The sequence below is a fragment of the Taeniopygia guttata genome, chromosome 1 (assembly GCF_048771995.1).
Source record: "Taeniopygia guttata chromosome 1, bTaeGut7.mat, whole genome shotgun sequence".
Lineage (NCBI taxonomy): Eukaryota > Metazoa > Chordata > Aves > Passeriformes > Estrildidae > Taeniopygia > Taeniopygia guttata.
Window position 1 is genome coordinate 104,471,598 of NC_133024.1, and position 27,853 is coordinate 104,499,450.

The 27,853-nt window shown below is 35.8% G+C and overlaps 1 protein-coding gene and 1 long non-coding RNA gene across 5 annotated transcripts in view; one reads left to right on the forward strand and one right to left on the reverse strand.

Moving 5' to 3' along the window:
• The window catches only part of IL1RAPL1 (interleukin 1 receptor accessory protein like 1), a 676,860-nt gene that overhangs the window by 579,461 nt on the left and 69,546 nt on the right, over positions 1-27,853 (forward strand). The window lies entirely within an intron of this gene.
• LOC140684935 (uncharacterized) overlaps positions 1-27,853 on the reverse strand; it is a 51,982-nt gene that overhangs the window by 2,999 nt on the left and 21,130 nt on the right. Inside the window, exon 1 of the long non-coding RNA XR_012057956.1 lies at positions 78-27,853. This exon is cut by the window's right edge and continues 21,130 nt beyond it. This is a non-coding gene — a long non-coding RNA (uncharacterized lncRNA). The remainder of the gene's footprint in view (positions 1-77) is intronic.

Here is a 27,853-nt window from a genome sequence, read left to right on the forward strand (position 1 = left end):
CTACAAATAGTCCTACAAATACCATCTGTATTTGTCCATAGTGCCCCATGGTGAAATAAGCAGAAGAGGAAGCTCACCACAACTTCAGTACTGGAGTGTCAGGTGCTTGCATCTGAATGAAATTCCTCCCAGCTAAGCAGAGCTTTTGTGGGAGCTGGCCATATTTCTTATTGCAGCTAGCTCAGATTAGATCCTGCTGCTGTGTACATCCCTGTGATCTTTTCCCTGACTGTTGCTGCAGTGCTGTGCTCTTTGTAGTCCCACCTCAGTGTGCACTCCACATCCTCCAGCTTTTTTTAGTGAGCTGTTGTACATTTGTGGTCACTACTGTTGTCCCAAGTGTAACAAGAGATTCTTTGTCCTTACTCAGATGCCAGTGCAGGTAGCAGTGTGTTATAAGGATCTGCAGCAAAAATATATTGAAGCAACTGAAAAGAATTTCAATTTGAATTTGGGAAAAAGAAATTTTAGAAATTTAGAAATTTCTGTTCTGTTTTAGAAAATTATATGTTATACTGGAATTGAAATTATTAAAGGGAGCACTTTTTCAGCTTAGAGGCTTTCTCATTATCTTAGATTTTAAGTATGATTGTGAGATTTCCAGCAGAGAGAAGCAGTTATGAAAAACATTTTGCTACAGTTAGTTAATTCTTCTCTATATGTGCTATATTCAATGTGTCCATTTTAAAACTAAACGAGTCAACTCTGTCTTCTTTAAAATCTACAGCAAACTCTAGATGTGCCAATTTTAGAGAATGCTCATTTCTCTGGGAATATGATTTCCTAATCTTTATTACATATTAAATAAAAATAATAAAAAACAGAATTTTTCATAATAGCAAGAAATTCACAGGTGGCTGAAGGATTTTTATAGTTCTTCTTCAGCTCAGCTTTTAAAACTAAAAAATATAATTTTTAGAAGTGTGTTAAGTAACAAAACCCATGCTTTTAGAATTTTATTGCAAGACAATTTGGGATGGTCAACTCATTAACCTCTGAGTATTTTGCCTGCAATATATTGTCACATTGCCAAACGTAATTCTCTCCACCAGTGGCCATTCATGATGCCAGATTGAAAATAAGGTTTCATAAACCAAACCAAAAAAAAACCTAACCAAAAATAATGTTCAAGAACCCTCTTAAAAACCTAGTTCTGCCTCCTAAAATAGGTTCTGTTACAAGAAATTAGGCACTGAATGGTATAGGGGATCTTCAGGCCTTCTATAGGACGAATTGTACTATTTGAAGTAGCACTTCACTGCTACATCTAGCAGGAAGCCTCAGCTTTATTTGAGAGCAGTTATTTGCTTTCATTTACCAGACACATCTGTGACTACACATCAGTGCCCAGAATTCTCTGCCATACAGTGAAGTCAAGTCCTTCAGAATCCAAAGAAAGGAGTGAAAGTCATTTTAACAAATAAAGTAATCTACAAGTAGGTATTTTCTTCTGATCTATTGACCTGGATGTCCTTTGGAATAAACACAATTAGTGTACGAAACATGTCAAATACATTGTACCTTACAAGTTTACAAGTGCTAATTTAATTCCATTGACCAAGGGTCAGTTAGCTTCAAGGCAGACTGTACAAATGTAGAATTTGAAAAAGTTAAAGTAAGATCCAGTCCTAGTTATTCCTTTTCTATTAAAGGAATTTAAATTCCCTGTCTCTTGTCATGGTTCTCATTAAGGAATAGCAAGCGTGATTAGTGCTGGGCTCCATCAATGATCTCTTCTCTCTTGTCATGAAGGAGTGTTTTAGGACACTTAAAGAATCATTGTCAAAGGTACTGGTCAAAGGAGATTTTGCCATAAATCTGTGACTTTAACAGAGTCAATGGCAAGGTTCACTCTATTACTTACTACATAGTGAAACATGCAAAGGAAAATCAAGTTAGAAGCAATTTAGAATTACTTACATGGAATCCAGGGTTTCTAAAGGGTAAGGGTGCAAAAGGGTTTAACAGCACTCAATCATTGACTAATTTAACATTTACAAAGTGATTTGATAGAGTTTACTATCTTATTGCAACAGTGATTTAATTATAGATCTGAGCAGGAACGTTCATCTGTATTACTAGAGGATATTTAAATCAATATATCCGCACAAAGACACAAAGATGTATACATTTAAATGCATAAAGGCATACCTGTTAAAAACTCCCCAGTCCATCTTGCTCCACAGAGTGGCAGTGTGGTTGCCTCTTGCCTCTGTGCCTCTTTAAACAGATTCATGCACTATTAATTGTAATTTGAGGGAATTTTCTTTTGTTAGATTACCTAACTATCAAGGTTTTGTTAAACGTGAGTGTAAACATGAGTGAGTAGTATTATATATGCAAGGTGGTCTTTGGAACACCTAGCTTTTCTCCACACTCTAACATAAAAATCAGTACAATAACAAGTATAATACAATGGAAATTAGCAAAGTGATTATGGGGTGATTTAGAGTTTCTGTTACTGTTGGTAACCTTCTGAATAAAGTGCCCCGCCAGCACTGATTTCATTCTTCACTATTTCCAGAACATAGTATCTATTCCACAATGAACATGGATTAGAGCTTTCTGTCCATTGTTTCCAGCATGTTCTAGCAGTTGACACAGGCCATCATGTTGCAGTAGCTTCTTTAACAATGTAAGATTCATTCCAGTGTGGGGTAGGCAGTAAATCTTTATATGATGTGCAGTTAGATTACAGCAGTCAGTAGGTTGTGACATGAGCTGAATAACTAAAGTCACTTCCCACAATTCTGGTAAAATTACAGACATTTGAGTGATTGCTCATCTCTACAGTGGTGCTGTCTGTAAGGATAGTGCCACAATTAGTTTTTATACAGACACATCTATTTCCAACACATACAAGTACAGTTTCAGGAGTTTTTTCAGGATGTATTTCAAAATGGCATTTTTTCAGTGTCGAAGACAAATGTCTCAGGTATTACTTTCACAAATAAATCCTTGCTTTTCCCATACAACACATGCATCAACATTGACAATTTAACATTTGTTCCAGTTTTGTTGGGCTTGTAGCCCCTGTTCTATTCGTTAGAGTACAGTTCCATTGCGATTTAATCCCTGTGCAATGATCTCTATACAACCTTCTCTCCTCCAGGCTGAACAGCCCCAAATTTCTTCACCTGCCTCATAAAGAAGGTGATTCCGTCCTCTTATCAATGTCATAGCCTTCTCTGGATTTACTCCAACTGTTCCATGTCTTTCTTACACTGGGGACACCAAAACTGCACACACTACTCCAGGTGGGGTCTCACAAGAGCAGAATAGAGGGGCAGAATCCCTTCCTTTGACATGCTGCCTATGCTGCTTGTGCTACAGCCCTGGATTTGATTGGCTTCCTGAGGAGGGAGTGCTCAGACAGAATTACTGTTGGATGTGGTTTATTCTGATGTATCAGATAACCTCAGGACACCAGCCTGGAAGGCCTCCTGTCACTAGCATTTTTGCTGGATATTTGCTACTGTCGTTGTTCCAAATTCATCTGCTTTAGAATCTGATGCTGCTGGGAAAGCTGTGGCAAATAATAGTGCTTATTTCTGTTGTTCGAGCTGTTGATCCTTACATACAGTGGAAGTTTTGGCTCTAGGACTTGTACCATTTTTTCTCCCTATCCTCATATTTTCTCATTCTTTTACAGTCACTTCTCCCAGTAGCAGTTTTGCTGAGACTGAAAGCAACAGGATATAATGGGAAGCTGCTACAAATTTAGTATTATTACCTTTTTTTAAAATATTTTATTAAATGAAATTTTGACTGTGCTCATCCTTGTCAATTGGGATTAGAAGTGACCTATTATTTTCCATTGTCTCTCCCAGTGAAAGACTGGCAGTTCTTGAGAAAAAAGAAAGAAAAGGACATGTGATTTCATAGAATTAGATTGGTAAATTTAGAGCCATCATCACGATTCTCTCCATGCTTCAGTGTTCATATAAATTATGATCTGGATATTCAAAATCATCTACTTATGTGTTATTTGGCTACACTGAGGGGTTACAAAGGCACCTTAAGGGAATGGTAGGGCTGCTTATAGAAAGTCTTGACAAGGTGCACTTTAGGAAAAGTGATAGCAAGTTGAATGTGCAAATGTGTAGGCACTCAAACTATTTAATGCTTTTAAATATCAGTGTTTCTGATAATAGATCTGCCTCATCCCATATGCATTCAGTACTTCCAACTGTATCAAAGAGCAAAAGCCTAAAAATATCTAGGGAGACAATGCACAGGTTTTCCTAACTAAGAGTGATTTAATCCTTAGTAATTTTTTTTAAAGCAATTGTTATAAACCCACTCACATTCCATGCACTAGACCATCACAGATAGATCTGCAATACAGTCTAATTTATAGCTTCTGAATGCCAAAACTGTTCTTTGCCCATATTTAGCTCATATGAAATATAAAAAAGTGAGATAACTTTTGTCTCTAATAATTTTCCCCAGAACTATGTTTTACTATGTCATCTTTAACACCATGATTAGAAACAAAAAAGCACCACAAAATCTTTGCAGAAGAAAACACTCATATTAGTATTGTAGGTTCATTACTTTACATAGCTGAAAAGTAGCTGTTACATCCTCTCTAACAATACATAATTTCACAATCTTGACGACTTTGTCCTCTGACTTAGCTGGAGAAAAACCAAGACATTTGAAATATATAGTCTTTATTATATTAATTCATCTAAGTTTCTTTTTTGTGTACTTATATCCTATACTGCATGTGACCTATCAAGATTTAAGTGTACTCATTAAGTGTAACTTTCTTCAGAAAAGAGAAATTACTCAGCTGAGAACAGTTGCCATTTCATGTCTGACCCATTTAGACATCATGGTAGTGTCTCTCAAACTCATTTATGCAGAAGTATGCTGTGGATTATCTGCTGAAATTTGGTGTGCTGTAAGTATATTTTGGAAGTATATCCTGGAAGTGTATGTGATCCATATATCTTTAAATAATTCTATATACCATTAGAATGCCATGCCATTATTTTACAAAACTAAAAAAATTATCATCCAAAGTTATAAAGACAGAAATGTCAGAAAAGAAAATATTTGGATTATTTAAAAATCAAATCCTTGTAAAGCTCAATGAAGATCCCTAGAAATTGTAGCAAATTGGCACATACTTACCCTGAATTTCAGGAACTTGTTTCTCCTGCCAGTTATGCACCTTCAGATTATGTTCATAAGAAAGATGTTTTGGAGAGAATGATAACTTGCATGTATATGGCATTTTTATTAATTTCAAAAATCTTTTCTTGTCATTGAAAATAATGACAGACAGCTTACCTTGAATAAGTTTCCTTCCTGGATCACCAGTGGCTCTTACTTCTCTTTAAATGTGGTTTGGACAGGATCTTCTCTCTCTTCCTCAAACCAGCAAGTCATTAACCTCTGAGGGAAATGTCCTTTCTTTCCTAGCGCAGCAATACAGATATTTTAATTTGCATTTATTTCTATTTATCAAATATTATACTTTATCAAATTATATAAAGCAACAGTTATTATTGTTGCAAACTTCATTTATACAAATAAAGGAGGTTAATACTTTTTCCATTATGAGCTCATAACTGAGAGCAGATGTGGTTGTAGATTACAGTCTCTGATGATGGCCACATTTATGACAACTGACTCAAACTTTCGCCTTTGAAGAACTTTATAGTGTATTTTCCAAATACAGTATAAGACCTGGCCTAAAGCATAAAGCAAAAGGAAAGGTAAAGAAAAAAATAATGAGTTATTCTGAGAAAAAAAAAATGCCTGGAAAATATTTCTAAGAGTTAACATGTTCAATATATAGATAATCTAGTTTATCACTGGTTACATTACACAATTAATATAAATTTAAAATTTTTAACAGGAGGATGAGTTGCTTCTCCAAAGCACAAAAAGAAGAGCAGATAGCTTGGCTTTGATACCATTTTAGTCAACTTGAGTGATGCCAAGAAAACTGCTGGTCATTTTTTCAGGTTTACTAACATTCTCTTTTCCTCTGGTACTGGTGGAATTTGAGTCTCAGGGCTGCAATAGCTTGTTTTTCTCTCCTGTTTTTGTTTCAAAAGCTATTGTATAGCTGCCACTACTTGGCGACCTTTTCCTCCTGGTGTGCAAAGCCTCTCTTGCAATGTCTCTTGCTTTATTGCCCTGTGAAGTAATATCAGCCAACACAGTGGGAATGCAAACCTCTCCATGCTACCAGAGAATACCCACAGGATACTGACAGTCTATTTTAAAATGTTTATAATTGTTCACAATTGCAGTTCCTCCAGCATCTGCATGGATTAGTTTCAGAAGGACACCATGTGCCCTTTCCTGAATTAAATTAGTTTAGGTTTAAGAAGTCTTAATTAATTTTATAAAAGAGAATATGCTATATCCATTACTGGACTATGCCATGCCACTAGGCAACCTGGCAACTAATGTATCCATAACTATCCGTACCTTCCATTCTCCTTGTAAGAATTAGAAAATTTTAAAAAGGAAAGAATAATTGCCTCTTGTAATCCAGCATTCTTGCCAATGTTTTTGGATGTTTCTAAAGATCTGAAATCTATTATACTTTTAAATTACTACATTTTCCATCCTTTCCTCAGAAGAATATTGCCCATCCCTGAAGAAATGCTAATTTCTTTTTTCTTTCAAAACTCATATGTTGTCTTGTGTAGCCTTTTAAACTGATGGCTTTCTTGCTTTTATGAAGTGCCCTTGGGTCTCCTATGTATCAATTTCACCTTTAACTGGTTTCCATAAGAGATGCTATATCTATAGTTAATGTTCTGTTCAAGTACAAATTTACCAGCCTCCATACAATTATACTGTGTTTTATGCTCAAATCAAAGCCAAATAATGGAGAATGAATTCAATAATCAGAAAGAGAATTGGGAAGGACTTCAACTCATAAACATCTTTTGGTTTCCTATTAGCATACAACTTGCTGTCAAGAGTCCCACTTATCTACTTTGGCTTTTGATCTAAAATGAAAAGCTGTATTTGTGCCCCTGAATGGTTTAATAATACTGACAGTTGAAAGATAGATACAACATACACAATCCTAATGTTTTCCTTCCAGTGTGGGGAATTCTGAGATTTAAGAAGCCGAAAATCACTTTCATACTGGAGTTTATAAACAGAAATCAGAAGCTTGGAGGCAGTGAGTATGTCTACCTTAACAAATAATTTGGTGCAATATCAGCAGTCAAATAGACTGATCTGGTTTGTGTCAAGGCCTGAATTTTGCATCTTTTTACATTTTGGAGTTTTGCTTCAGAGTAGATTCAGGCGCATCGCTGTGACTGCATGCCACCTCCATGTGTGTGGCTCAAAGCTGCCCACAGGGACCAGATCTGGTGCACACATGGGGTTCTCTTTGAAAGGAAGTAATTCAAGTCTCCTCTGTAAACTTTGTCTGCACATGGCAAATAGAAAAAATATCCTGTAGAACTACATTGCAGCTCTGAACAGTTTGATGAAATGCACAGGAAGAACTTCTTAATGGGCTGTAGATTCATTGTTTCCTAGTACAGTCCCTATTGCATTTATTCACTCTACAGAAAATAACTGAGTACAAGAGGATGTAAATGCTAGGGGGAGAGGAGACTTTCACAAGCTTTAAGACCATGGTCAAGAAAGAATCTATATGCCCTAACATACACTGCTATATTTTCTTAATTGCAGAACAAGCATGGTTTCTGCTTTAGTTTTGACCTCTGTAGCCCCGTATTTGTCCTCCATGAAACCTGGTACTGGGCTAGAGAGAACTTTGAACTGACCTAGTATGAGCAGTCTCAGCCCCAGTCAATAATGGTAACCTTTAAAACAGAAGTTTTTAAAATGTGTGTGAAGAGTGCCAGTTGCCAGTGAAAGACTCACTGTTATTGCAGTTTTTTGTCAGTCTGGAACTTATCAGAAGTGCCAAAATTTGCAAGCCTACATATACATAAATATATTTGTATTTATTTATATGTATATATTTGGCATCCTGAACTCTGTACTGACTGAGTAGCCCTTTACTGTGAAGACAGTCAGACTGTTTTCTTAATGCTTGTGTTTTGACTAAAGTTCCAGAACTGATTTCTTTTCCAACATATTTTAGTTTGTGTGTCTCAAAAAAAAACCCAACCAACCAAACAAACAAAAAACCAACAAACCAAAAAAGCTTTCTAGTTAAGTGTGGAGAACCTGCTCCATGGAGAGATAACTGATGGTGAGTTTTGAAGTATCACTAAAACTGAATGTAAGCAACAGTCATATTTTTATAAGGAGGCAAGTATTACTGCAATATAAACAGAAGAATCAGCTTCAAATTCCAACTCCTGACTAAAGAGGAAATTTTGGATTTTGAATTGAACTGGTAAGGTTGATAGGGAAGGATTTACTAGCCTTTATGACCATTCTTCCTGCAATTGCAAGGCCACAGGTCTCCCAAACCCATCCCACAAAGCACCCTGTGGAACTGGAATGGCACTTGATGCACATGCAGTGCTGTCTGAACTGAGCCACAGGCACCATCTCCTGCCACCGTGGAGTGGTCAAATGCTGAAAAAAGCAAAGTAGAAATGGTTGTGCACTGATACTTTCATCAGCATGTAATGGCCAGATCCTTCTCTATTTGATTTAACACTCCTCTGCAGTCAGACATCAAATGAACTAAGGTCAAGTGCTGATCATGCAGCAGAAATGTAAGACATGAATATGAAAAAGAGCAAAGTGTCACTTAAGTCACGGAAGTAGTTTAGCTAGTGATTCAAAAAAGATTATTTCATTTTAGGAGACACATTCTTAAGATTCTCAACTGTTTCTAAGCATGAACTATGTGAACATAGTAACAGAAAAACTGTTGCAATAATCCCTTATATTAAGATATATTTTAGCTTAAATGTTTTTATCCTAAAAATGTTGTATGTAATAGTTAAAGTGAAAGTCTTTGCTGATATATTCATAGAGAACTAAAAAGGACAACTGGCTTTTTACAATCTCAAATAGAAAGTAAAAGCCACTTTGCCCTAGATCTACAGTGCTTCAATTCCTTTTAATTTATCCCAATTAGCAGGATTTGCATTTTGTGATTTGTTTGTATAGAAACTTTTGTAACTGATCTTGAATTGAAACAACAGAACCATGGGTCTGAAATCTGAAATGCAACTAATAAAATGGACCATCCTAAGACTTAGTGAGATCAGGAAAGAGGAATCTCAAATAAATAGAAAGACTATACTAAATCCAGGAAAAACATTCTCATTGGTGACGCAGGGGAAAGCTGCCCTTTGAGATGTAGAAGATAAATACAACAAAAATCTTGAATGCTCCAAAATGTTTCCTCTATCTATAATGTAACAATACCATTTTAATAAAAGAAGACAAAAAAGCAGGGCACTGTGAAGAATTGTAATTATTATGATTTCATTTGTAATACAAAAAGTTAAAATAACAACTTTTTGAGAAAACCTGGTAGTTGCATTGGATGTCATCATCAGCCTCTCTGCATTTTATCTGGATAGAGAAGAATTCAGGGGAGGACAGAGCAAAAAAAAAAATAAACACTTTACTTTTTCCATGCTACCTTGCTTTTGGAAACACATCTCGCAACTACATCTCTTTAAAATCTGGGAGTTTCTAGGTACCTTCATAAGGAAAATATCCAAACATTTCCTCTGAAAAGGAGATTTGTTTAAACAAACTGCTCACTTTCAGATACCCAAAATGTACATAAAAGCTTGTTGGACAGACCATCTGAGTCATGATGACCTGTATGGTTTCTTCACACTCCAAAACATGTCTTTTACCCACCTAAAAGCAACTTTGGAAAAATCTCTTGCAGACAGGAGTACATTCCCTGTTAGCAGCAAAATTGTACCCAGGGAGGAGACGCTGTGCACCATCTCCCCTCTCTCAAGGGCAGATGAAGATACAACTTTCCTGTTCTTCTGTGGATTGATCTTTATGAAAGAAGGCATAGATATAAGGGATACATTCCAATTATTTGAGCATGTTCATGTGTTTTTAGCTGTTCTTCATCTAAGACTTACTTATTTGAGAGAGAGAGAGAGAGAGAGAGAGACATTACCAAGGAAAAGATACATCTGACAAGACAGTCTATTACTGAAAAACACTCTATTTCACTAGTGCTTATCATGACATCAATAATGTTCTAAGGCAATAACAGGCAAAAATCAACCAGTTAACAGAAATCTAATCCACAGAAATGTAACTTAACAGCACTGACAAAGTATGCCTAATATGAAACATAAAAGACAACTTTTCCTTTTCTTCTTCATTGGTGGAACTGTGACAGGAACTCATGAAGAGAATTTATAATTTTGTTTCTTTGAGAGAACTAGTTTGAACATCTAATAATGTTTAAAAGGACAACATATTCAAAAGAATTATCGTTAACTCCTGGATTTTATTTTCTCTTGTATTATATAATTTCTCATGGATTTAAATCCAGGGAGGTTGGGTCCCTTTTTGTCACTAGTATTTCACATGTAGAATGTGTTCAATAGTGATATTTTTGCTTTTATCTGATAATGACAAGCATTTTGTTTACAATATTGAACTATTCTCTTGTGTTTATGTAGAGATCTGAAAATAGATATCTGAATAAATGTATTAACTTAAAATTCAGCTTCATAAAGCAGTGAGCTATTGATTCAGTATCTGCAGCTAGGTCTCCTTTACAGATAGCACAAACACCTCATTTTTCTTCAATACACAGTCCTTTGTTATGGAAATAAGTCACAGGTTCCCAAATTATACTCTTTATAATATACTTTGCTCATTTGACCCTCCAGTTTTTGCAGAATATCATTGATGAAAAAAAGTTAGTGAATCTTATATTGACCTATTTCTTATTTCCTCTAAGCAAGTACACCCATTTTATACTCTCATATAAAGGAGATTTTGAGTTTTCCATGAGCTTTTCTATATGTTTTTCTGCTTAAATTGATTAAAAACTTATTTTTTATTAGGTACATCAGTGACAAGCATTGTATTTAAATCCACTGTGCATGGAAGCTGTGTACTTTTATTTTTGTCCCTCTGTAAATCCATCCATACCAAAACAATGCAATGCAAAAGTGTAGTCATTTTTTTGGACCAATTCTGTTCATGGAATCATAGAGTTAGAGAATAGTTTGGATTTGAAGGGACCTTTAAAGGTCATCTTGTCAAACCCCCCTGCAATGAGCAAAGACATCCCTGGCTCAATCAGGCTGCTCAGAGCTCTGCACAACCTGGCTTTCAGTGTTTCCAGGGCTGGACCATCTTTCACCTCTCTGGGCAATCTGCCCCAGTGTTTCACCACCCTCATTGTAAAAAATTTCCTCCTTGTATCTTGGGAGCTTGTTCTCTGCTGTTCTAATAGCTGGTTTGATCGAAATATTGATTTTCTCTCTGTGAGGGAACACTAACTTGCTACAGAATCACCACAGTTATTCCTTTATAGTGTATTAAGCTACTGACAGAGAAGCATAGGCAGAACAACATATTGTATTTCCCTGCCCTTTTTTGAGCAGATATTTTTTGGTCTGTTCTATTTAGCAAACTGGGAAGGAGGGTACAGAGCAACAGCCCTGAACTTTGACCAAGAGCATTATAACAGCTATTCAGCTGTGATTTGGTTATAATGAAATGTACAGAAATATGCACATAATGGGCAAATAAATAACCCAAATGGACCCCTTTTTTCCATTCCAATAAACTTATGTAAATTAAAATGAATTTAACAGAAGTAAACAGCATATTCTCCTATGAAACCCTTGTAAATGGGAGCAGAAATAGCCCAAATTTTCTTCTGTTAAATGTCAGCAGCTCCCCATAATTTGTTACAACACTTAGATGATTTTCAAGACACACAAGTTCAAACTTAAATATCCCCAGATACATGACCTTTTTTTTACAAAATCTGTCCAAAGACATCTTTCAACTAAATTTTTACAAGGAGAACTTCTTTCCTCACTGAATCTGTACTTCAGTAAAATAGAAATAATAGCAAAATATTTATTTAAGGAATTGTGAACACCACTAAAGTGTCAAGTAGGTTCAACAAAATTTTTCATTTTATTCTCTCTTTTTTTTTAATCAATGTTTTCCATACTTAAAACTTACTAAAAGAAAACGCCTTTTCCTTATGAGAATTCACAAAATTATTTGGAGTCCTAACACTAGATAGAGATGCTTATTTTATTTTTTTTTTATCTTAGGGCACTAAGAAAATTAAGAACTAAAATGAAGCTTCATTATGAAAAATGTCTACATGAACACTTAAAAGATATTTGAACACTCATTTTAAAAAGAAATTACATGTTCTGGGGTCTGAAACAGTTTAGTTATCACCCAGTACTTTGGATGTTCTTCCTCATTATTGTTCACTACAGAGGTGCTCTCATTGGTTTCATTACTTGGGCAATTACTGGCACTGACTGTAAATTACTCAACAAACACTGATAAAATGGAAAAAATTTGATTCAGTGCGCACTCTAGCTAATATGCAGAGCTAAAAATTAGTAACAGGACTTTAAATTCCCTTTTTCATATTTCATTCTGTCACCTTCATTATCTTGAGGTGATAAAGAATGAGGTTTTGAGAATAATGTAAATCATTTTATATGCAGGCTGAAGTGAAATTTTCAGTTCTCTTAGGACACTTTCATTGCATAATACACAGATATGAGAAGAGAAAAAAAATGCCAACAAATTGTTTGAATTAAATTTTTCCCCAACATCTTTCTTTTATCTTTCAACAAAAAAGAAAAAAAAAAGTCTCACAAAGATCCATCTCATGTTGGATCATGTCCTCACAAGGATATCAGAAATACTGTTTTAACTGCTCAGCACTGAGGTTAAACTCTAACTTTCAACTTGCTCATCATTAACATTTTGACATTCACTAAGCCCGTCTGTTCAGAGAAAGATGAATTCATTAGAGATAGGTAAATAATAAAAAACAAGTGATTTTCTCTCTAAATTAATATAATGACACACTTTCATGATGAATTTTCTAAATAATTTTCAGCTTATACTTTCCTCTCTGTGAGTTCAATTATCTCTGTCATAAAAAAGAGCTTTTTCACAGACAACCTTTAGCCATTTTTCATGGCCTAATTTAAGTATAGAGCTGTTAACACCACATTTCAAAGATGGTGATAGATTGCCTTTTAACCTATTAGAAATTTTCAGATTAGATATAATATTCATAGATATAACCTTAAAAATTAGGAAGAAAAACTGTGAAAACATAAATATGGCTTTAACCTTGAAACCTGACTGGGTTTCAGATATGAAGCTGTCATATCCTACCAGTGCTTTGTCCTTTCAAGTTCTGTGATGTCTCGAATTGACTTAGACATGTGAAGGCCAGATTCTTCTGAGACTTTGGTTTGATTCTTTTGTTGTAGCTGATTTTATGGCCAGTTCCCTCAGGTTTTTCAGATAGTTTTTTTCCCCCACTCTTTGCTTTTCCACTAAAATTATGCTTTTCATTTGATTTGAAAACAAGATGAAATTTGGTTGTTTTATTACCTTGTTGATTTTGCTTTGTCAATTCTGCTCTCAAAAGTTAGTGTGTTTTAACAAAATAAATAATAGCATATTTACATGGTTCACTGAATTTCCTTTTGAGTACTTGAATAATAACATCATCATAGGGGAACTGAGATAATTCTGTGATGGAAAAGATTCTCTGAATTCAAAAAATGTAGCTAAGTTACATGCTAGAATTTCACAGAGATGTCTTATATAGACACCTAAAGAGAAAGATCTGTACATCAGCTCTAACTGCCAAGTCTTTTTCCAGGTGACTCATGCTCATGAGTCAATGACAATCCTCCTTTCACCTGTGGGCCGTTTTCTCAGAGCACAGGAAAGAAAGTTTTATAAAGCAATAAAAAGAAAAGAAGCATATGTGCCTATGAGGGTTACTATTGAACTAAGACTTTTGTTAGTTAAAAATGTATTTTACTATTTATCAAGGAAAGCAATTTAATTTTACCTGCCTGATGTGGACACTGTGTCAAAGTCCATCCTGCTTGTCTCATGAGATTGGCTTTCATTATGGCACTTGCTTCTGTGTTTGGGGACAGAATTCTTTGCTGAATTAACCTCTCTGGTGTATGTTTTCTTTCTTGGAAAGTCTCACTGTGGTATCAATACAAGGCTGCAGGTATCTGGGGTGTAAAGACCAGCAGCAGTTACCTGAACTCACTCAGCTGGAAAACAGGAGCACAAAGCAGCAGCAGCAAAACTTGCAGACATTCCCTAATTCAGTCATAATACAGACAGGAAAATGAGGTACCAAGCCACCAAAAAGAGTGTAGCTTCCTTGTGACCATCCTTGCTGAATATCAGGACTTGTGGCAGGTGGCCCTGTCCCCCTGACCTCATGGCAAAGAAACTCAGCACCAGCCAAAGCAGCCCGTTGTGGCCAGTGGTTCTGTGAGCAGGCTGCCAATTACCTGTCTTCCTTCTATGATTGAAGAATATCATTGCACCAATGGACAATATTATATGTGATTAAGGGTCTAAGTTAAATCCATTAAGGTAATGAGGGCTAGAGTTCAAGATGACATCCTGAAGTATGTCCTTCATTCAGGATTCTTAGAAGAAATTTCATTTTACTCTGTGACTATGTCTTCCAGTGAGGTACAGACACACTTGTGGTATGTTTTTGCTGTGTTTTTTAAAAAAATATGTACTCAGAATATGCAATTTTTTCCCATTTAATGTTTCTTGGAGTCACTGGTTTCAGAGTACTACATTGGTGAAATCCAAGTATGTTTATGAGTCAAGCATATCTTGATTTGATTTTCTGAAGTTATGCACCCCCACTGCCTACTACTCTGTTCCATTTTAAGTGTCCTTATCAAAAAAACTTCCTCTCCTGTCTCTTGCTCTGATCACATCACTTGTTCTCAATCCCATTATTGACTGTTTTTCTCATTTCTGTAATGGTAAAACTATTAATTATTGACGACAAAACCCTGTACAATCTCACTGATATCTCTATTTCTAGTTTCTTTTCATCTGCACATACTTCTTCTTTTCCCTTTATTTCTTCTTCTCTTGACTTGATTTAGCTTCCTGTCACATTCTCATCCCCCAGCTAAATCAGTCCTTCTTTTTCTGTTGTTCTTTTCCAGTATTCACAGACCACTCCCAAGCTTCCTTCAGCCAGTCATTTCTTCTTGTCATGAATCACCATCCCATCCAGTACTGCCTAGTGTCTGGAGTGGGCTGTCACTGGCAGCTCTGTAACAAAATGCCTTGGAATATATTTGTACATTTTCTAACCAACCAAGCACAGTACAGAGCTATTTCAACTTAGAATAAGTGCATGTAAACATCTTCATCTGATGTGAATATCAAGTCAAGGCTAAGGATCATAGGGTAAACAAGAGAAACTAATTACAGCCATTCTGCATTATGCTTCTATCATATGTTTTCATCTTGATTACACTCCCAGAATTCACATCTGAAAATTTTTAACTGGGCTTTTTAGCAGACCACAGCATCTGACACCTTGAAATCTGTGTAAAGCCGGTGTTTAGCCTGTAGAGCTATCCCTGTAGAGCAGTTTTAGTAAAATCTATTTAAGCACTTATATACATAGCCTGAATACCCAAAGCACCCACATATAAGAACACCTAAATATGGACACAGACACCACTACCTTGTCCTGAACTGCAGAGTGCTCAGCACTTTAGAAAATCAATGCTCTAAGTGGCTCACAGCTAAAATTTAGGAATCTTCTTTAAGGTACCATTTTTGTGTTCTTATCTACCAGGCTTAAAGCAGACATTTAATGGAAAGTTGCACCTATTTTCTCAGCTCAACAGTCTGAAAGCTGACAAGGTGAGACATGCTTGTATCTCTGAATAAATTGCAACATATTTACTTTTAGGAAGGTTTAGTTGTCAATATCATTCTCTCCTGAAGTGATGTGTCATTTATAAGGAGTTCGATATGAGGGTAAGAGGGGTTTGTGGCTTGCTTAAATACGGATTTAAGAAACATAAAAAAAATCTAAATCTTTAACTATGGTCTTTTATGCCTGCTTCTGCAATGGCTGAAATAGAACCAAAGTGTGTTTGCAGATTCCTGCATTGAACTCTCACACCACCACTGTCACAAATCACATTGCTTTTCAACAATGGGTCACTTCTAGCACTCAAGAATGGAAAGTTGTTTGAAATGAAATATTGCTGTGAATTCACAACAATTTATCTGCTGCCTTTAATATGCTCTTGGGTGACAACTATCTTTTTTGGCATTTTACAATGTCATGCTTACTTTTCTTTGCAGTATTACAGTAAAAGGGAAGCATAGCTTTTTTCAAAAGATTTCTTTTAAAAGTATAGAGTGTTTGCACTAAAAATTCAGCTGATGTGCAAGATTTTGGAGTACCTATACATCATATACATCTGCATAACTTATTTATTTATTTATTTGTTTATTTGATGCAAAATGTGTGATGAGAGTGTTACTGTTTCTAATGGAGACTTACAAAGATAGAGAAAGGGAAGGGGAAGCTCAAGAGCTCATCTCTTGATGTAGAACATTTCTTTCCCCCAGATTCAGTCAACCCAGGACAGTGCCTTTCTGATTTGACTGTGATATGCTTAAATATACCTAATGTATTGCTAAAAGGAATAAGAACTTATTCCAAAAAAACCCAGATGCTTTTCTTCTCTTTTGTTCACAGTATATAAATCCAAGACTTTGCTTTTCAAATAAAATAAAATAATTTTAGCTGGCTACAAATTCTTTTATCTATTCTCTCTTAAAATATAGGTCCAGCTGAGGGCTTTACATATCACTGAAGCAAAGATCCCTGTCCTGACTAAACTTTAAAAACATGCAATGCTTTCTTCTTCTTCCTGCTGTCAGATTTTAATCTGAGTGCTATTTTCTTCTTAAATTACAATATTGATTTATACCCCATGGGATATGAAACAAACACCTTGAGCATGATGGAGAAAATACCATAAACTTTCACTGTATAATTATGAGAGCTCCTGAATGAGTTCAGAAAAAGAAATCCTCAAGCATGGAATTCCAATATAAAGATGTGGGCTTGTTGCCTTGCTGGGAATCAAATGGAATCTAAGAATAAAGGTTACAAAGTATAAAGAGTTCTGACTGATCAAGGACTGATGGCTAAAATTAACCAGCTTTTCTCAGTGTTACTGGCTTACTAAAAAGGAAATAATTAGGACTGAAAACTAATAACTATTAGGAAGTTTGTCAGCTCCTTTACCAAAAGCAAAGTTGAAATACCCACTTGGAGAATGTGGCCAAAGCCCAAATCCTAATTTTCTCAGAATTTAGGCCTTTTCAGCTCCAATATCTTTGCTCAGAGTTATTTCTATTGTGATTTTGATACAAAAGATGTGTCATGGACTTAACATACTATACCATGTATGACCAGATGTTGAGCAAATTCTAATTTAAGATGTATGCTCACAGAAATAATGCATCTGTTTCTACTTAAACAATGTGCTGCTGTAAAATGCTAAAAGGCTGGACACCACTGGATGATTGGATGTAAAGAACAAATCTGGTTTTCTTTGCTTCCACATATATCTTAGCTTTTGGTTTTTTTAGCTGCCCTGACACACAAGCTTTTACCATCTTATTTTCTTCCCCTGCTGCCTGGCTGATGGGGAAAATAAGGGCTTGGTGGGCACCTGATGTTCAGCCAAGGTCAGCCCACCACAGTCCCTTTTTGTGCCCAACATGGGGCATGAGGAATTTGAGATAAGGATAGTAACTGAGAGAGGTAACAGGCAAAACATGCACTGAGCAATGCTAGAGAGCAGAATGAGGAGTGAGGAATTCTTCCCTCAGGGGGAAAGAGTGGCAGAAACATGCAATGAACCGACCGCAGTCCCCTTTTGCAGTCCTTCTGTGCTGTTGCAAGGAGGAGGCAGAGAAATGGGGAGTGAAGTTGAAGTTGAGCCTGGGAAGGAGGGAATGTGTTATATAGTTTGGCTTTCCTTCTACTTAGTCTACTCTGATTTTATTGTTGATGAGTTAATTTCTCCAAGCCAAGCCTGTTTTGCCCACGATGGTAACTGGTGAGTAATCTCTTCACCCTTAAATCAACCCATGAACTTTTTATTATATTTTCTGTTTCCTGTCCAGCGGAGGTGGGGAGTGACAGAGTGACTTTGGTGGGGACCTGGAGTCCAGCCAGGCTCAGCCTACCACCATCAGTCAAAAGTTCAGACACGTTGCTTGCTTGTGTTGTCATCACTTCTCACTCAGGCAATAGCCTGGGCTGGGAGGAAGGGCATTTCCCAGAGCAAAAGTGCAGCTGTTAGAGCACGTGTTACAAGGTCTGAGAACTGACCTGGGCTAGCCCAAGAACTGGTGTCAGCAGCAGTAACTGCATTCAGGGTTGAAGACCTCAAATGCAGACTGCCAACATGCCTATGACACGTTTAGGACAAGAGCTGCCATCCCTACACAGCTGAGTCACACTATTGCCTCCTCCTCTTTGGAATTGACACTATATTCCTGGATTTCATGGTGCAGGCATACCTGTTGCTTTGGGATCAAGGGAAAGCTTCTCTTAGTAAGCCTGCTCTCCTAAGTTAATGTAACAGAATGGTGTAAAATGCATTATTTTGGCTTCTATGAAGGATCTTTTATTAGGTCTCACCAGTAAATATGTTGAAAAATGAAAACATACTCAGTTTCTATAGCAGATTAAAACCAATAATGAAGTGATAGATAAATATTTTGCAGGAAAAAAAATACATTAATATATATTCCAAGTAACAGAAGTCTCTGATGGACAGAGAAAGAAGAAAGAAAGAATTTAATATCAGGGTAGCCTCAACACAACCATATTTTTATCAGGGAAAAAGTTGAAAGAGACCAAGTATCTCAAAAGGGAAAAGCAGCTTTGTTTGAAGCATAAACAGGATTTCTGACCCTCTAAAAGTTAATTAAAGTTCAAGGAAAACGAGCCATAAATTGAATAAATTACTTTATTTATTCTTAAATGAGAGGCATATCTGCTCACAGAAATGTTGTGATGAGACCGGGACAATTTTGGCAGGGCTTTTGATCTTCAAAAGGAGGTCGTGCCCTTGCCTGTGTGCAGCTTGCAGTGCCAGTTCTGCAGTAGAGAGAAGCTGATGGTCATTTCATGAAAGTAAATTTCCATTTCTCCAATACGCAAAATTTTAACAGAATATGGGAGCAAGCATTTCATAAATAAGAACGCATGAATTAATTCACTTACTCACTTATCTGTCTGCTGCCCTTCTAAAATATTTATTGCTTGAATGAGGTGTCTGGGTGAGCTGCATATCAAAGTTATGGGGCATTACAGGTCTCATAACATCTTTCTGCCTTTGATGGCTCAATAGCTGCCTCTGCAGGGCAGGATCTGAGCTGAGAAAAGGACAGAAAAGCCGCTGACTCACTGTCATGGTTTAACCTCAGCCAGCAGCTAAGCCCTAGGCAGCTGCTGCTCACTCCCCACCAGAGAGGCTGGGGAAAGAATGAGAAGCATAAAAGCTGAAAAACTCATGGGTTGAGATAAAGACAGTTTAATATGGAAAGCAAAAGCTGCAGGTTCAAGCAAAGCAAAACAAGGACTTAATTCAGTGTTTCCCATGGCTGGGCAGGTGTTCAGCCATCCCAGGAGAGCAGGGCCCCATCACAGGTAATGGTGACCAGGGAGGACAAACCCCATCCCTCCAAACTTCCTCCCCTTGCTCCTTCTTCCCCCACTTTATGCACTGATCCATGATGCCACAGGGTCTGGAATATCCCTGTGCTCAGCTGGGGTCCCCTGTCCCGGCTGTATCTCCCCCCAGCCTCCCAGGCACACCAGTCTCCTCACCAGTGCGGCAGCAGGAAAAGCAGAAAAGGCCTTGGCTCTGTGTAAGCCCAGCTCAGCAATAACAAAAACATCTCTGTATGATCAACCCTGGGTTCAGCACTAATCCAATACACAGTCCCTTACCAGCCGCTGGAAAGAAAATTAATGCCACCCAGTTCAAAACCAGCACACTCACTGCACCTCATTTATAATTAATGACAATGGCATATTATCACACCACCAGCACATTCAGATGAAGTAGGTTGTGATAAAGAAAATGGATGTCTCTGTCAGCTGTGCAGGAAATGAGCAGGTGAGAGCTTTCCTTCCTTCAAACAGGAGGCAAAGGAAAGCTTTTTAGGTCTAAGCTTTGCCAAAGAATCTTTCACCTCACATTTGAAATTCTGGTGATATTGGAAGCTGCTGGATCTGATTCCTACTTAGTGACTTGTGACTTTTGCTGTTGAAGGGTAGGGAATAGGCTGTCCCAGGGCTTATGCACTGCCAACAGAAATGTGGCCATCTTCCTGCCTAGCCAACACAGTAAAAGTAATAATGATGAAATGGTGCTACCCTGTTTTCCCTTGCTATGTTGGGAAAACAAGAAAAAACATATTTTATATTTTTTTAATATATAAATGACTGAATATATATGGCCCATTTTATGACTAAGAAAAATTACACAGAGTTTTAAGCAAACACTGCCTGAGGCAGATCAAAATCCTCACGATTTGTTTAATGTGAGCTATCTAATTCTAGCTTGCCTAACAGTTGACATTGTTGCATCTTAATACAAAAATGGATGACAAATTTCCCAGCTTTCTGTGTCCACAATGACCAGAACTGGGGTTTTTAAAAAAAATTTTTAACCTATACTTAAGATTAATAATAATTCACTGTAGGCGTAATGGAAGTGGGAAAAAGGGAGAAGCTGCTTTGGAAATTTTTCTTTCTAAAAGTTGTATAGAAATCTTGCCTTCTGGAGGAGGAATATGCCATTTTGCAAGGATCTGTAACAATCTATTGAGACAAACCAGTTTTTGGGTATGACTGGAAACACATAGAAAACACATCTCCAGTTCTTTCATTTCCATCTCTTAGTTAAAAGTTAAAAGAATTCAAGTGAATTCTTAAGTCTCTGCTGTTTAGTGAAACTTTTAGTCTTAACCTGAAGGTACAGGTGTTGCAAATGCTAAGGAAAGGGTGCTGCATTATGACATTTATCTCTATGTGCTGACAGCGTGAGAGAATTAAATCTGATCACTTAAACCATTTCTTTTGGTCTCTTCATGAATTACTCCTGATCAAAATCTTTAGCAGTTTTCTCTCCAGTGCTTTCGCTCCTAAAGCCCGTACTGTTGCATCTGAAATCTATAAAGATCTTGAAGGATAGACACATAATCCAGTCTTTGGGCAAAATATTTTATAAGATGCATTATATGCCGTGACTTTATGTTTCAGAGGATTCTATTTAATTTAACACATTCATATGTAATGTGCTTCTTCTTGTCATCTTAATTTGAATCCCTGTATTTTTAAGATTTTATAATCCTTCTTGATGACTAGGTTAATTTTACCTCTTCCATCTTCTTTATTTAAAAATAAAATTATATCAATCCTAAATAAAAAGTTACTTTCCCTTCAAAAATATTAGCAGTCAGGATATATAAAACTTCAGAAGTTTGAAAGCATAAGGCAATAAAGACCAAAAGAAAGACCAGGGAAGCAGGAAGGGATGAGAACAAAACTACTCAGAACATCCCTGATTCATCATGAGAAATTTTCTATTCGGCACATTTGTTCACTTGAAACACCTGTGCCCAGTCTCACATCTAGAAAATAAAATAAATAAGTACAAGAAACCAAATTTTATATGTGGAAAACTTTAAAAAATGTCTTGTGTATGAAACACACACAAACACACACACAAAAAAAAAAAAAAAAAAAAAAATAAAACCACCCAAAGCCAAAACAAACAAAACTGAAAGAAACCCCTGGTAATCTGCATCAAAATAAAAGGAATAACCATCTCAGAAACACAGAGACAGAAAATTTAAGTGTGTGTGTTTTTTACATGTCCCTTGGCTCATCTCTACAGCTGATTTCAGCAAAATTTTTGTCCTTTTTTTGACTTGTCATTTTGTGTTTTTTCTTACTGGTCCAAAACCAACAAAAGTAAAACCTAAGACATAACCAAGGCAATTTTTGTTTATGTGTGTTTTTGTGGACACATATATTAACCAGAAGTAGAAAATAAGAAAGGTGCAACAATTTATGGACATTATGTGGAGAGACATTTTTGCCTTTGGTGGATTTGTGTTAGTGATTTTTTTAGTGGATGAGACAGAGAATTCTAAATTAATCAGAGCACAGAAAATTTTCTTGCTGGAAACAAGAGTAAAGTGTTGTGTGGTCAGTGACACATAAGTAAACAACTGAGCATCAGATTTTTCTTATTACAATAATTTGAAATGAGTGTTGTTTTTAGTTAGATTAACAGCAACAGTACTGAAGATCTTTGGTTCTAAATTATGCATGCATTTGTTAGAACTCAGTAAACTGTGCATAATCAAATGGTTTGTCAACATCCTAAGAATTGAGCAGATACTTGTCTGGTCTTATATCTTCTCTCTGTCACTCTTACTAGGCAACCCATAACACAAATGGAAATACATAATGGTTTCAAATCATAGTATTTGTCTCATTGATTCACATCTGAAAAAGATGTTCAATCTGAAAAAGAAAATATTGATCATCTTTAAAGATATGCAGTTATTAGCTTTGTGGAACCTCAATCCCATTAAGACCTTGCTTAGCTCCAGTAATTGTAATTCATAACTGCAAAAAATAAAATTGCTGATAAAGACTCCTGACATATGTTTAGATATATATGAGAATTAATGATGATTTATAAGGTATCGATCATAAAAATAAACATTTTCCTACATAGAATAGACCAAATATTGCATTTTGAGCTGGACTTGTGATGTAGTCAATTCTTAAATTTGATTTTCACCTTTTCATCCACACTGAATTCATCTCTCCCATCTCGTAGAAGAAAGAATAGTGCTTCAAAGATCAAGCCAGAGAATATGAGAGTAGAAACCTAGAAGATTGGGGTCAAATATGAAGAATTATTAGCTCAGCTAATTAATCAGGTTCAACTCCATTTAATTGTGCAGAATAAGCAATGTAAAGAATACACTATCTGTAAATAACTGGGCAAGCCAGTGAGGAAGAAGAAAGCTATTCTTTTTCAGGAAGATAATCTGTTTTTGTAAAGCTTGTGGCGATTAAAATATTACCTCTTGATATTTTTAGTTTTTTTGAGGCTGACAGTGTTGATATGTGTTTTGTTATAAGTGGCCCTACCTTGAAGGTGCTCACATTGAAGCAGAGCTCGGATCCTTGAGGTCATGGTCTCTCCACTGGGAATCCGGCTTTAAGTTCTACTTTCAGCAGTCATGGTAGTCTATCACTGACATTAATAATGTACTTTATATCTGGAGTCTCACTTGCATTATATTTTATAAACTTATGCTTGAAAATATCTAAAAGTTTTAATGTCAGTGTGTTATTTTCAGGCAATTTCTTTTTTCCATTTCTGTACTGGTCTTGGGAAAATAAGTAAGCATCTGTGAGATATTAAACTCTACTGTTAAGTGCACTCTAAAGCCACACTTAAGTCATCTTACAACCATTTTATATTCTTTTTGACTTGAATGTGGTAGTAAGATATTAACAATGAGAAAGGCAGCAGATATAGCTACCTATTATATCATAAGAAGAGACAATTAGAAAAAGGGTATGAGATGAAGTACCTGCTTAGAAAACTGTAATTTTAACTGGTAATTAATCTCAAGTGTTTCATTTTCCAGTCAGCTCATCAGTGACGCTAGAAAATAAATAACCTGAAATGGAAATCTGCTAGCTGAAACAATAGTAATTAATTACATTTTTCAAATGACAATATATTCTCAAAGCCTGTTTCTGAGTAACCTCTTGAACAATATATACTACAATGTACAGGTGGAAAACTAAGAACAATAAGGAAAAAAGATAACTTAATTTCAATATTCATGAAGCTTCAAGCCTGGCTTACAGTCTAACATATTTTTCTTAAAAAACACAGAATTAGGAAATTTTTCCTGTAGTTTGACATGGTTAATAGTTACCACCTTTGCACATGTGAATTTAAGACAATATTCTAAGGCTTTGCTGCAGTGTTTTTGCTGTTAATTACATATACAGAGAAATTGGTGATAAAAAAGACCCAGTAGGTCAGAAAGTAATATTTCTTTGCAATGGGGGAATTCTCCCAAGAGAACACCCTCTTATGTTTTTCATCTATATTGGATTTAAGGCTTGAAGTGTTGGGAATTCCCCTTTTGTTCTGGGAAATTAATCAATCCTACTTTTCCTATTTTTTTTTGACTAATTTTTCTTCTGATTAATTTCCTTCAGTTGCCTCAAGTTATTGTGTTTACTCCCTGCATGACTATCAATCCCTTCTCAGTTTTTGTTTAGCTACTCTACACATATTAAAATTTTAATCTATTCTTGTATGTCAATCCCTTCAGACCTCTTGTAGGTTTCAGTATTTTTCTCCATAATACTCCTGTTCTGCATACTCATTCCATTTATCAATCATCCACAGTGAATGTTGAATTTAAAGCCTCTATTATCAACCCAGAGATTTTATACAGTGAAGTAAAGACATCTTCCAAAAAAGAATTAAGTTTTGAAATTGTTGAGGTAAAATACCAATCTGTTCTTTCCTCCCTGCAGAAAAGGTGCAAAACTGCACCTTTAATGATTGCCTCAAGTTGTTTGAGTGTTATGATAGTGGCCTTAAAAGATTAACTTAAATGGAGCTTTCCATTATGAGACAGCTGAAAAGCAGACAAGAGATATTCACAGCCAACGTGGAAGATAAACAAGCGTGCTACCAGCAGCACCTCCCAGGACAGGGCACAGAGACAGCTGTGATAAAAATTACAGATTTTTACCTTCAACAAAGCTCCACAATAATTTGGATTAATTTGTTCTGGGATATGGATGAGTTTCTTGTCTGCAGCAGCGTTAGGTTTACTTAGCTATATCAAGTTGGTTACCACAGCTCCCCAGCTGTCCAGGAAAAGCCAGGCAAAAGTTTTCTGCTTAGGCAAGAGTTCAATATCATCCCTCTACACTAGACCACCACTCAGGCTTCAAAGTAGATTTTTTGCTGTTTTCAGAAAGCCAGTATGCAGAGTACAGGACCCCATGTGAGAGTGTTCACAGTGCCCTGAGCAAACACTAGATAAGGTTGGGAGTGAGAAACCTCTTATTACCAGAATTATCAATGAAATAAACAAACAGACAAACAAAACCATTATAAAATATGGAGTATCTTAGGCATTATTCATGTATCTCCAGCATTTTATACCATATTAACATAATTTTTCTGCCTTTGCCATTGGAGATTGCTGTGTTGTCCTAACTTCCCCAAATGGTCCCTCCCATAAAGATCAGACAGCTTGCATCACTTGAGAATCCATCAACAGCTTTATGTATGAGAATTATAAACATTTATCAAAGAAATATCTGTATTACTAGCCTATACCTCTTTAAAAATGTCTTGGCTTGTTATAGACAAAAGCCCACCCATGATTCCCATATCAAGAATAGTACGGCTTCCAATTTTCAATTCCCTGAAATCAAAAATTTTAGCAGCATAACAGAATAATAGCATCATTTAGGTAGGAAAATGAAAGAAACCAAGATGATATCAAGCTGTTCCTAAGCATCAGAGAATATCCTTTTACCTTAACTTGCCACCTAAAATTTCAAGTATTAAGAGAAAAAAATCATATGTCTGTTAATTAGGCTGCTTTTATAGCTAAAAACCAGCACTAGAACATCATTCATACTTAAAGTAGACAAAGTTATGAAATTGGTTGTATAGAAAAGTCCCTAGTGTTTCATGCAGATAAGTGTCATAAAAAGATGAACGATGGAAAAGCAGAGTTTGTCTGACACCTGTTTTAAATCAGTGGCCTGTGGATAGAATCCAGCTGTCATGAGACAGATTTTCAACACAGGATTCCTAAAGATTTGGTGAGTCCAATGCACCAAGATGACACAATTTGTGTGGCATTCAGCAACTGGCAATAATCATCCTGACACATGCAGAAGCAGAGTTCCCATCCTTGCAAGCTGTCTGAAGAGCAAAGACAGGATGGCATAAGCAACAATACTCAAATCCAAGAATAATAAATCATATTATAAATAATTCCATGGACAAGAATATTTCTCTGAATTTCTAAACCAAACCTTTAGCAGTAGATTATTAATCCAAATTTCCTACAAGATTTCAAAAAATGAGGCATATTAAAACATCTTAACAGACTTGCAGTGTTGGATTTCCTGTTTATTTATTTATGTATTTCTTTGTATTTTGTTAGTACCCTGGAATAATTGCACTGGGCAATGGGCAAGTACATTATAGTTATTAACTATAGCAGTTATTAACCTAAAGAGGTAATTGAACTTTTAGTTTAGCCAACTATTGCTTAATCAGTATCTATATTTACATGAAAATGTAAGTATACCTAAAATATTCTAATTATTTGAAATGTCACTGTACAAATTCAGTGTTTCATTCCTCCTTCATTCTTGTTTGAAAGTTTGAAACTCTAAAGACAAAATATTTGCCAGTATTCTTTAGCTATCCCTTTACATATGTTAATACCATGCTACTATGGTCATAGGAATTTCAGATGCCATTTAGCAGAGCATCTCAATTAAGAATTCACATAACACACAGTGTTCTTTCACACCTCACAAAGTACAAAATGTTGTATCCCTCATAAGCAAGGCACTTCTTGCTCAAAGGAACTTCCCCTGACAAATAAGAAAAAAATAATTACATTAAGCATATAATTATTTTGAAAAATTATGGAATAATATCACTCAAATGACAGAAAAGGAACAAACTATGAACATGTCTATGTAACTACACAGCCACAACTACATCTTGAAATTTCCTCTTAATAAAACATTAGTTTGCACATAAAAACTGACAGCTTCACTTAAAATCTTCATTCAAAATAATTTATAATTTTGCTATGGGAAGTTAATTGGTAAAGTAATATAAATTCCTGTTTTTAAATTGCCATATGATCAAAATCCAAACCCGTAGAAAACTGCCATAAGAACATATTGGTATTGAGTCCCAGTGATTTACTATGGTCATTTGAACGTTTTTTAACTGTATGTTATTTGCAGACTTTGTTAGACTTCAGTGACATATAGAAGAAAAATTTGGCTTTGATGTTTTAGGTGAATAATTTATTTTCTGCTTTTAGTGTCTTCAAACTATTACCTAGGAAAATCGGATTTAAAAAATCAAATTGGATTAGAGGACAGTCTTTGGCAAACGTTGAAGTTGAGGAAGTTCATATTGTGATGAGAGGAAAGGAGATAATTTTTCTTTTTCTGACAGATGAAAAGAAGATATTTAGTTTCTCCTATGATTTCTTTTGTGCATCTAGGCAGTACATTAGAACAAATTCACTTGGAAACTGGAACAGGATTAAAGCTTTTTTAAAACTGAGAACTGAACTAAAGTGGTTTTTGTTTGGATTTTCTGAGCCTAATAATTATCACTGAAAATAAAATAAAAGTAACTGGAAACTAAACTTCCACCTTTATTTTCATAGTTTTGGGAGTTTTTAAAAAGTATTGTCCTTGTGTTTGTTGAAGAAGAAAAATCCTTAGGTTAGCAATCTAGCTGCACAGAAGGCTGGGGAGGAAGGAATTTTCTTGAACCTTAGTTTCTTGCAGGCAGGCTGCGAGTCCTGCCAAAATGACACAGATTCATTATGCTCATTTTGTACAAACATTAATGGTCTCAGATAACAAAAAATCAAGACTAAAGTAAGATCACACATATGTAACCAATTTTGTTTGCTAAAATAGGTGTTTGTTCATGTATGTAACAAATATTGTGAGAGAAGAGGAAAAAAA